Consider the following 13,176-nt stretch of genomic DNA (forward strand, 5'->3'; position numbering starts at 1 on the left):
CGTAAATTTACTATCCAGGACAAAAAAATCATCATGACACCACTAGTCAGGGAAAGAACCAACCAAGAATCTTACGATGGGCCTGAAAATGCAAAAAAGATAGACCTCGTAGAACTAGGTGAAAAGACTCAGCCAGTCTATATAGCTAACGATTTAGAGCCCGAGGAGGAAGATCAGCTAACCCAACTTCTCAAGAAGTATAAAGATGTGTTCGCTTGGTCCTATAAAGACCTCAAAGGAGTTGATCCATTGATATGCCAACATACAATTCCTTTGATATCGGATGCAAAACCTAGCAAACAACGTCCTTATACATATAATGACACATTTTCTAAACGAATCAAAGAAGAGATTGATAAACTGATGGAAGCGGAATTCATCTATGAGATTGAACATACAGATTGGGTGTCACCCATTGTGGTAGTTCCCAAAAAGAATGGAAAACTGCGAGTGTGTGTAAACCTCAAGAAGGTGAATGCAACAACCATAAGGAATGGTTATCCCTTACCAATCACAGAACATGTACTTGAGCGAGTGTCTGGGAAACGGGCTTATTCCTTTCTGGATGGGTTTTCAAGATACAACTAACTGGCAATAGCAAGGGAGGATCAACACAGAACAGCGTTTGCCATAGAATGGGGTATTTATGCGTATTGAGTTATGCCATTTGGCTTAACTAATGCACCAGCCACTTTCCAGAGGTTAATGACTCACGCATTCAAGGAATACCTAAGAATATTCTTAGAAATTTACATGGATGACCTGTGTGTACACTCTCTTCTATGAGAGGAACATATAGACCATTTGCAAAAGGTCTTTGAAAAGTGCAGGACATATCGAATCTGTCTTAACCCGGAAAAATGTGTATTTATGGTTAAGCAAGGATGAATCTTAGGACACATTGTCTCAAGAAATGGCATAACCAAAGACCTAGACAAAGTCAAAGTCATTGTAGACCTGCCCAGGCCTACTAATGCGAAACAAGTGCAATCCTTCATGGGACACTGCGGATATTATTGAAGATTCATATACATGTATGCGGTTATCGCTCAACCTCTGTATCGTTTGCTAGTCAATTTCGAGTGGACCAAGGAGTGTGAAACTTCATTCCAAAAGCTGAAGGACAACCTTATATCAACACCTGTTCTAAAGGCACCAGATTGGGAAAAGATATTCCATGTGCACATTGATACTTCAGCATATGCCATTGGAAGTATTCTAGCTCAACCTGGAGACGGAACAATGGATTTTCCTGTTTGCTATGCGAGCCGACAGTTAAAGAGTGTAGAGAAGAACTACACAACCACTGAGTGGGAAGGGTTAGGAATGATTTATGCTGTAAAGAAATTTCGGCATTATTTACTTGCAAACAAATTTGTGTTCTTCACAAATTTGTGCTCTTTTGTACCTAGTAAATAAACCTTGCAATACAGGGAGAATCGTACGCTGGTTTATTATATTGCTAGAGTTTGACTTCACAGTGGTGGTCAAAAAGGGTAAAACCCCTCTATGAGCAAATCATCTTTCGAGGATACACAACGGGGAAGCTCCTGAAGGAGTAGATTATGACATACCAAATGCTTACCTTTTCAACATTGAAATGGTACCCAAATGGTCTCAAAAAGCATACAATGTGCAAATAGATTGGAAAGCAAAGGCGGTCAAAATTCAACACGAACATGAACAACAGATGATAGCTTTTTCTCAGCATTACCATCATGAACAACTGCAAGCTATGCAATCACTGGAAACAAAGCCAAAAGCACAAATGCCATCAAAGAACAACAGGAAACCCGAGACCAAAAATCAAGTAAAAGCCAACCATACTACTTATAGACAGATGAAGTCACCGGCCACAATGCAAAAATCTAGGCTACCAAAACAAGGTAAACAAGTATGGATGCAGAAGGATAGAAATGCAATGGCGGAAAAACAACAATGTAACAAACGGATTCCAACAAAGCAGACAGTTCAACGCCAAACCAAGGTCATAAAACAGATATGGATCCCAAAGAAAGTGCTTAGCCAAAATCCAAATGTCACTCACATTTGAATACCAAAGCAAAAGAAAAAGGAACTACCTGCCGTACAAGCAACAATGGAAAGCAGACAGCTGCAATTCAAAAAGGGAAACCGACATATGTGAATGCCGATGAAAGACAAACCAGTGGCAAACAAGAAAGTGCCAAACCATCTACAAAAATCGGTAGCAACAAAATACCAATGGAAAACCAAGGCCATAAAGCCCGTAGCCATTACATCCCAGCCAATTCTATCCTTAAACACAGCTACGACTCCATCAACAGTGTCGGCAAAACAATTGTCTCTTGGCAAAAAAGACAATTAAATAGAGAGTAGTAGAGTTACAACTGCTACTTGAAAAGAAAGCAGAAAACCTCGAAAGCGAATGCCAATAAGCATCTTGCTTATTCCATTCTCTTGCACCGCATTAATTTTTCCATGCATTGACCGAGTATGCATAAAATAGGGCCACATTAATCGGCCAAGCATTAGCACAAATTTTTTAACCTATGCACGGCACATACTCCGAGGCGAAATCTTGTCGTCCGGGAGGACTCCGGCTAGGAGGGGGGGAGGCGTTCTAGAGGCACTCTCAAATGCAGAACCAATGACAGAAACAACAAAAAAGGGCATGATTTTGGACTACTTTAAGGGTTGTTGTTTGATTGCAAAATTTTCTGGAGTAACCCAAGTACATATGCCCTTATACAACATGAATCTACAGGTATATGGGGCCAAACGCGAAATCAAGCCCATAGGTGTGTGTATATAAGTAGAAATAGCCATTTTTCAGGCAAAATATTGGTAAAACGGAGAAATCCGGCAATAAAAATTTCATGTGAGTGTATATAATGTGTTGTGGTGATGTTTGTGATTTATTATGATTTTTGGGGATTTTTCGGGTTTGATTTGCTATTTTCCTCTTAATTTTGCTAATTTTCGGTAGAAAAACTTCAAAAATACAAAAAGCAGGTGGAAAACAGTCGTAATGAAAAACAAAAAATATAGTGATGATCAGTGACTATAGGAAAACCTATGGTACAGTGGGGGTGCAATTATGAGACTGGAGCAGAAAGCGTGTTTTGGCCAGGTTTTGACCGAAATGCCAAATTTCTGGTAAACAGAGCAAACGGAGTCCAAATCAAGAACTTTTTGAGCCTAAACCACATCTTGCAAGAAGATAGGGGCACATGTCAAATTTCATGAAAAGCGGTTAGGGGACCTCCATTATAAGAAATTTTCACCCTATTTTAAGCTCATTTTCACTATTGACCTTGTGGAGAGAGCTTCTGCCACCTAGAGCGGATCGACCTTCCAGCAGCTTCTACGATGCGCATGACTACCTAACCAGCTCGAGACATGAGAGGTAGGCTCACCACCTTGAGCTTTTCGCGCATGTTTGTCGTTATGTCGCGAAGCGTAGGGGTCACACACAAAGCGAGCGGTAGAGACCTACAGGTAGAGACGGCGGCCTAACGGCTAACCCAAAAGCAACAAGACTTCATCGGCAGCTTACCCTAGTCTAAGAGACCAATCCTAGATAGCCAAAGGCAGTGGGAAACCATCGGGAAAAACCCTAATTCCCAGAAACCCGCAAGAGGCCACCAAATGGAAAATCGGCGAAACGACGACCAAATGCTACCAAAATTCATGGGTAGGAGCATCTCGACATGCTCGACAAGTCTATATGACCCGAATGACCAAAAAGTGACCCGAAGCGGCACTAAAACTCAGAAACGGCATCAAACACACAAAGCATCAAAATGCACTTGCAGCCAACAAACCGCAAGTCTGTTTGCCACCAAACTTCACGAGCGGCTTTCCTAAACCATCAATAACCAATTCCTATGGTGGTAGACCACCACAAATCATCAAAGGTATGTTAACGCAACCACGGATGCCTCTAGAGCGACAAATTGCCAAATGGAGCTCCGATGAAGCCAAAGTCAACAAAAAACCATACGGCAAGGATCCCCAAGGGATCGAGAAGCTATGGAGACCAACATCGAGAAATTTCATCGCCAAAAAGCACTCCAAAAGTCAAAAAACGGCTCGGAGGCTCTGAAGTCCACAGAGGGAGTTATACTCTATCCATTTGACTTTTTTGTTGAAATTAGGCTCAAAAGGGACTTAGGGGAGCAAAGGGCAAGCACTGGGAGCACTATCACTGAAAAAATCACTAGGAGACATCCTATGCGTAGGATGTCTGAAGGACACTTTTTGGCATAGACACCAACATTTTTTATCATGCACATGTTCTGAATGACATTTACAAGCCATACACCAAGTTTCATCACATTTGGACCAAGTCTGACCTCATATGCATGGAAAAACGCAAAGTTATGGCATAGAGGCAATAATGGGCCAAAGACCTACCAAATCTTGTCCAAATCCCATAAAACTTGCACAACACATTCACCAACACATCAACAAACAATCTGTGTGGTCAGGGAGAAAAAATGATGAAATAGACATCCTACGCGTAGGATGTCTAATTGACCTTCTTGGCATACAAGGGATGTTTTATCATTCCAGATCCAATTACCTCATCATCAAGAGCCCATATGTCAAGTTTGAAGCCATTATAATCACTTTTGACCCCCAACACCTTCAAGATACACTTTTTGAGCCCTAAAACACCTCACAGAGCCCTACAAGCATCAAATCATGTCCAAATTCAAATCCAAGAACATGGCCATGCTCCATAGGCCAAGGACAACCCACATAACAAGTTTCATGTCATTTTGATGAAAAAGACATCCTACACGTAGGATGTCTCCAGCATAAATTTAGCCTTCTGTGTAAAGAATGACATCATGGGAGACAATACCATGGTACAATGAGCCCATATACCAATTTTCAACCCATTTGGACACCAATTGTTACCTATGATGGACATTCTACCCAAATTGTCACTTTAAGCCTGAATCAGCCCAAAAAATCCACTTTTTGATAGGTAAATTCAAATCCAAGCCTATAGCCATGTTCCATGAGCCTTACACTACCTGCATGTCAAGTATGAACCAATTCTGATTAAAAAGACATCCTACGCGTAGGATGTCTAGATGGAAATTTTTGGCCAAATTTGCAATGTGAGCACATGCACAGCTTCACAAGTTCCTTTTACGCTGTAATTTTGAATTTTCAAGTCATTTGGATAAGTAAAACAAAGTTTCGCAGCTAATATGGAAAAAACGCTAACTTTGGACTACTGAGTGCATCAGGATCTATGGCAGCCTTGAAGTCACCGGCAAAGAAGAAAAGAATGATAATCAAAGATTATCTGGACGAGGTGGAACCTTTTGTCATTCCAGAGAGAACACTAAAGCCCACCAGTACCTGGATACAAGAAGATCTGTTAGAGTCAAACGACCTAAAGATCTACCAGGGAGTGTTCAAAGACAATGAAGGCAATGTAATAGAGCTACCAATGCTGCCAAGAGAGCTCAATGAATTTGTACGAAGCAAAATGACCGGCTACTTGGAGAAAATTGACCTCCATAACTACTTCAAAGAAATACCAGCAGGGGTGGACATCAAAAGAGTATGGGAGTTTGTAACAAGCATGAAGGAGGATGGAGTGGCCAAGGTGACAGATTTACAAGGCAGACCAGATACAGAGATCATAATCACGGAGCGGGTTGTAGCCCATGCACTCGACCTCTCCAATGAGGGGAATAGTGTAACAAAAAGAAGGGATGAAGTCAAGGTGTACAAGGAGAAAAAGGAGAAATACACTTTTGAAGACATTGCCAACCCAAAGGTGGAAATTATGAGCCAATTGTACAACCAGTACTTCCACATGTGCACTAAGAGACCACAGAAGTACACCATGCCGCCAGGTGCAATTGCCACAACGTTTACTTGGGCAATGACAAAAGGCACCCCAAAGATAATTAACTATGTTGCATACATACATGACAACTTAGTAAAGATTGGCAACCAAAAGCCAACCTACATAGTGCCAAGAGAGCTGATCACCAAGGTGGTTTATGGGGCACTGCACGCTAAAGGAAGGTGGCCTGACCCCCCATATCAGAATGATTGACTAAGAGTAAAAGAAGACAAGGAAGATGAGACGCAAAGGGCACCAAGGGTGGCTATGAGGTTGAAAAGTCGGCTAGAGCCAGTTGAAGAGGAGCAACCTGAGCATAAGAAATCAAGTGTCGGCCAAAGAGACAAGGTCACAAAAAGCGGCAAGACTCGAGAGGTTGATGGAGAGTTTCCGAGCAGAAAGAGCCCTCAAGGTGGATTTAAAAAAACTCTGGAAACCATCTCTCGAGTCTATGTTCGGATCTTCCAGAAGAGTGCAAAGGGACCTCTTTGAAGATTATATCAAGAATTTTGAGATTCTTGATGCGGCAGTGGAAAACATCCCCCATGTACCTTTCACCAAGGAGGAAGTGGAGCAGATAAGGCAGACACTGCTAGATGAACAAGAAAGCCAAGAAAGAGAAAGAAAAACAAAAGCGGACAGGGACTTAAAGGGAAAACCGGCAGCTTTACCAGATAGCCGTAAACCGAGCCCACAGCCATCTCCACAACCATCACCACCTCCTAGCAGCCCTCCACAAGAAGATAATGCAACTAAGGACAAACAAGACGAAAGGCAAGCAGAAGAGCAAGAGCAAAGGCAAGAACCTGAGCCAAAAGAAGAGGCCAAGCCTGAATCTCAGCAAAAAGGATTAGATGAGGCCTATTATGAATTTTTGGACCCGCTAGCTGCAGGCTATACAAAGGAAGAAGCCGCCACAGTCGCATTTGACTTGGCGAGAACAGGGTATAAAGAACAAATGCAAGGCATCCGACTAGTAGAACTAAAAGAAATTGCTACTGACACGGTAGACCTGCACCCGCCCTCCAATGATTGGGACGTGGTGATGACAAAGCTAGCTGGATTGAGGGCACAATCTATGGCTTCAGAGGAAGAGGTGAAAAATCTCAAAGCCACCGAAGAAAAGACCAAAATGGAAAGGGATTCTCTGCAGGCACAAAGCCAAGGGAAAAAAGAGAGAGAAGCTGACCTCCAGGCCAGCTTGGCAACGGCTCTACAAAACTGCCAAGCAATGGAAGAAGCAAATGAGGTAGCAACAAAAAGAATACAAGCAGCTGAAGAAGAGTGTCTACAGCTCAGCAAGTCATTGCGAGATGCTGAAAAAGAACGAGATAATATGACACTACAGTTGGCAGAAGAAACAAAAGAAGTTGAGGCCATGAGGAATGCCAAGGAAAAAGCAGAGATAGAACAAGAAGCAAGCCTCGATGAAGTCCTTGAGATCAAAGACCAATTAAAAGTCAAAGATCAAACCATCCAGAGGCTGCAAGCATCACCTGCTAGAGTCAGAGCTACGAGCTCGACTCAAATCATTTCCGAGAGTCAAATATATGAAGAGCAAATGCAGGAACTTCAGAAGGAGCTGACTCTCAAGAAAAAGCAGAGGTTAATGATGGCTGAAGGTTCTATCGTAATGCAAACAAGAATGGAGGAGGGCCAAAAAGCCCTGCAAGAAGAAGTGGAAAGCATAAAGAAAAAGCTGGAGGAGGCGGAAAGAGTAAACGCTGAACTTAATGACCTCCTCTTGAATATGGGCGGAGAAGCTGAAGCGGAAAAGCCAACACTCCTCAGGCAAATTGAGGAGTTAAAAGGCCAGCAACAAGCAGAGGCAGAAAGCTCAGGGCCAGCCGCCAATGAGGGCATCGACCTCAAAAATGTGGCAGATCTTGTGGACACACCCATGCAAGAGGAAGGCATAGCAGGATCTTCTCAAGAGCCACAGGATCTAACACAAGAAGAGGAGGAAAAATTGTGTAAGGCAATAGAGGAAGAGCTAAGAGAAAGCAGAAAGGAAGCCTTGGAATGGGAGCAGAGGGTCTTCAAATCTATGACAATTCAGAAGATCGACACCAGCAATCTCAGGCACGAGTGGCGTCAACCCTCTCTCCCATATCCATTGCTGAAATATGAGGCATCAACAATCAACAAGCGGATCAGACAAGAGCCAATGGTACCTCTCTACAATGCAGACACCTCGAAGCCAGAAGGAGTTAAGCTTATAGTAGATTCTCAACCAAATTGGAGGAAGGCTTGGCTTACAAAGTACCCACAATACCTAATCCACTTGGTAGAGGCACCTAAACATATCAGAGACAACCTCAGCTTCTGTCCTCTACCAAGAATTAGGACGTGGAAGGCACAAGAAATTTTGCAAAGAAGCCAACCCACTTGGCTGAATTACCCAAAGCTGCCGGGCGTGAAGGCAGGTGAGAGAATAAGTGTCCAATACATGGTGAAAACCTTAACGGGCGGCATAAAGTTATTCACTGGCTCAGCTGACCTTACATGCATTATGATGAGGAAGATTTGCAGAACAATCTTAGCAGTGTTCGAGACCTTCAAGCCAGGCTAGGTGACCGACAGCATATTCTTCTTTCAAGATACATACAGATGTGCCTATGATGTGTCAGGTCAGCCTTCTAAGGAGGTGATACATGCGATGTAGCAAAGAATCATGTTTCTACCCTCCTATCATCTCCAGGCTTTTGAAGAAGCATTTTATATGGGGTTCTTCACCATGAATACATATATCTTTGGCCCCACAATGCTGAACCTACATGCCAGGTATGAATCACTGCTAAAGATGCGGAAAACGATAAGATGCAGTAGCTGATCAAGGCCATGTCGGGGACGACATGAACAAGGAGGGGGGGATGTTAGAATCTGGACACACCCCACGACATCTAACTACTCGGAGGACTATTATTTTTGTAATTATTCATTCATTGAGGAAAACCCGATTTTTCACCTTGTAAATATTGGGACTTATAGAAGTTTCCAGATCGTATCCCAGTTTTGATAGTTAGATTGAGTAGATGGTTGATTTTGGAACTTTAGGGTTTGAGACATTGTAAGGTATATATACCACTTTTTGACCTTAATGAAGGACCTTTTGTCATTTTTAAACAAATTTGAAGTCTGTGAGTGAGCGTGTTGTGTACGAGAGAGAGAGAGAGTGTGAGCTTCATCTTGACTCTACGTGTGCTATGGTGGTCGGAATCGAGTGCGGAGAAGTGCAGCGTGTTGCCCCCGACTAGAGCTACGAGCCGATACCAACATTGCGCGCGTACAGTTCGGCTTTGCGAGCTTCTTCTATGAGCTTCATCGGTTGTTTGGGTGAGCATACGTTGTCCGATTTTGCATTGCAGCATATCCACACATTCACATTGAGTAGAACTACACCTTAGGCACTTTAGATTTCGGAAACGAAGACCTGCAAATTTGGGCCAGACATCCTACGTGTTTCTACACCGGGTGTTTTGGGTCATGATTTTTGTACATAGACCTAGGGAGAGCGGACTATTGGTATGAGTAGGGTCTCCTTCAAGTTCTATAGTGTTTCGAGATTTTTTGATGGGTGTTCGGCTCTAGAAAGCGTTGTAGGAAGTTTTCTCTTTTACACTCTTGAAGGCTGTGACTTAGACAATTGGTAGAGACCACTGTAGGAATTAGTTAGGAGTCAGTCGAGTGTAGGTTGACACCTTATGCTTGCTTCCACGCGCCTGCGGGTCGAGCTTCGTCCTTAGCTGACATTACATGTTAGGTGAGTTCTCGCTGTGCTGACATCCGTCGGGGTGTATCCGTCCAACACACGCTCAATACAAATAATATATGCATGTTTTCTTAGTTCCCTATCGTCATTTAGGTTCATAAGGAGCCATGGAGCATGTCAAAAGAATAATACATCTCTTACCAAGGAGAATCTTGGGGACAAAGATGAAGTGCTAAATACAGCAAACATGAAAAAACTGGGTTCAACATTATGAGTTGTAGAATCCCATAGCAACCATTCAATATCTAGCCAAATTTGATCCTTATGACTAGATATGGTTACTACCTACAAAATGCATGTAGTTGTCACAAGAAACTAACAATATTGAAAAAGCTATACTTGATACACTAGAATGTTTCGTTTTCTTCTATAATTGAAAAAATCAACCATCGTTCTCTACTATGCAAAATAGGATATTAGGTGCCCCAAAACTCAAGGAATATTAGCTTTATGTTACAATATGCGACATAGAAAATCAAAACTGCATTTGGATATCATGAAAGCCACCAAAAAAATCATAGAAGAGCTAAAATTGGCTAAAAAACAGGATTTGACAATTTTTATAATTTGGTCATAACTTACAACTTTAACATTTATTTCTCCCTAGAAGCATTAGGACATGTTGAGGACTACTAAAGATAGTTCTCTAGCATTATAGAACTCACAAACATGAATTCTAGAGTGGTATAGTCGCAAAAAGTTGAAAAAAAACCAAAAACAGGACCCGTTTTTTCACACAGTTTAGGTTGTGAAATGTTGTGCAAGGACAAGGTTAAAGATGGAATTGATATTCCAAAAAAATGTCGAGTTTTTTTTCAGCTCATGAGAAAACTTTCTAGACAGATAGCACCTCAAAATCCATTTTGAAACTCTTGACATAATTCAAGGAAAATGGTCACTTAACAGGACATAAAAGTGTCCCATTACCAACCTAGTGTTAAGACATGAAACTTTTATGCATAAAATAAGTCTGACAAATGACTAAACATGATATATCAAAATAAAATTTTGACAATATCCAATCATGCATAAGTGATGCACTATGACTATGCCTCACCCTTGTAGCACATAGAGCTAGTTTTGACCTAAAAATAGTGGAAAGCAACATACACATGCACATGGAACATCCACATCCCATCCAAGAGGTTCCATACATCAGATGAAATCATTCCATCAACATAAACATGATGCGTCAACCATAAACCATAACTTCACTTATATGTGAAAAATAATCTTTTGTCATTTTTGGGTGCATGCATAACACACAAATGAAAGTGTTTGACCTCAAACCAATGCATCAAGCTCATTTTCATAATATATAATAACATCTTATTACATCACTTTGCCCATATGATACTTGTGGAACAAACGATAGCACAAAAAGAAAGACACTTTATTCATATCTGCACATACGATTCGAGTTGACTAACAATATACACTCGTATAACTTTATGAACATCTAATACTTGAAATCAACTCACCAGAACAAACAATAAATCATATATAAACAAATCTGTCAACTCACGACGTCATATGGTACTCTCCTTAGGTAGCACACATACACGCATAGGTAAACCCGATTATGGAAGTGATATCGGAGAACTAAATACATTTATCATCAATATTAATTAAGAATTTTTAGTTGGCTAAGTGGTTTTTCTCATCTGACGAATCTATATAGTGGTTCTCTGGGGTCCAAAAATTTGATTGTGCAGTGAGCAGCAAGCTGTTTTTTGACCATAACTCTTAGCTCCTGCGAAATTTTTAGATGACACCCAAGATAAAAAAAATGTTCCAAACAATGTGTTTTATCTCTGGTTTAAAGGGTCCGGCTTGATTCATAACGGTTTGTGAGATATGACCAAAACAATGTTCCTATCGCCTACATGACGTGAAACGAAAAGCGCTTTTTGTGTACACACATGACCATAAACACATTGCATGCATAAATCAGCGTGCTAAACATGATGAAATAATCATGAAGAAACTTCATGCACACTTGAAAAGTCCATACATGCACTCGTATACGAAAAAGAAACCACCAAGAGGGTAGCTACTCAGAAAAACCACACACACACACACACACAGATGACGGCTATGGAGTTTAGAGCTTCTCATCGTGCTTTAGGATTGATTAGGGGCTATGGAAAGGGTTCTTGCTTTGCTGCAAGAGAACGGTAATGAGAGCTATGTAGAGGTTTTCACCACCAAAGCCGTTGGTGAGGGCGTACATTGTGAAAAGAGAGAGGTGATAATAAGCAAGTAGGGAGAGAAATTATTATTTTTCTTCTTCTTCCCGCAAACGAGAGAGAAGAGCTTATGGATATGGTGATGAAGAGCTTGCACCACTCCGTATAATACATGCGTATTATACTGAAAACTGAGGCTTGCAGGTGAATTTATAAGCATTGCAGGAGGTTGGACTATTGCCCAAGCAAGCTACTAGTGCTACCTTCTCACTCAGACTTAGTTGCATGCTTTTGGACACTTTGCTAAAAACACGGCTTAGCTTTTGATAGTCAACTCTCCCAATTTCCCTTCAATTTTTATAGTAAAAATTAGCTATTTGGCTAGTATCCCTACAACTAATGAGACTAAGACTAAACTATGCCGCAATGTGATGCCCCGACATAATTATGACTAGGTCGTACTGCCCCAACCTATTTACAGTCCCTCTTTTTATAAAAATAATTCCCGTAAAAATTCCAATATTTAATCCTGATTTTTCTCGAGGTGGTCGTTTGTAAATCCAACAGAGACTAAAATTAATAGTTTTATGTTTAGGTCATCTTAAAGCATGTTGCTTTTCAGAAATGCCAAAAAGCATGAAAAGCTAAATATAGCCTAAAAAGAAAAAAAAGCAAAATTTTCTAAACTTGAACACGCGTTCTCCTTGTCCACTGGAATAAGAAAGCGGGCTTGCTTTTCACTAAAAAGCACTAAAAATGATGAAAGACTAAGAATAGCATAAAAAGTGAAAAGCAGATTTCTACAAAAATAAACTATAGCTTCCTCGGGACTCGTAGATTAAGGATCTTGCCCTCCTTTTTTACAAAAAAAAAAAGGCGGCGAAAAAGCGAAATCTAAGTGTAGCTAGGGCACCCATGCATAAAGAAAACTTGTGCACTTGTACAATGACATTTTCACTCGCCAGGCATATTGTTCCAAATGATAATAACGAGCTTTAGCATGATTAAACATTGACCCATTTTCAAGACACAAAGTATTTAGGCATTCTCAAAAGGATTCTAAAGTTTGCACATCATTATGCATAAGGGCATTTGTATTAGTATTAAACTGAAGGCAGGAGTCCTAATAGTAAATGAGAAAGTATCTCTAAGGATTTCATTGTGGGTTTACCAACCACTTTACTAGGTCATGACTCCGAAAGGGTGGTCGTAGATCGGTTGACTAAACTTTGCAAGTTTATTTCAACCAAGTCCACAATTAAAACTCCAGAGTTAGCTAAGTTATTTGTTGAAACTTTGTATAGGTTTTATGGGTTGCCATGTAACATTGTTAGTGATCGTGATCCCGAGTTTAATAG

This window comes from Adiantum capillus-veneris, chromosome 18 (assembly GCF_014529385.1).
Source record: "Adiantum capillus-veneris isolate H3 chromosome 18, ASM1452938v2, whole genome shotgun sequence".
Lineage (NCBI taxonomy): Eukaryota > Viridiplantae > Streptophyta > Polypodiopsida > Polypodiales > Pteridaceae > Adiantum > Adiantum capillus-veneris.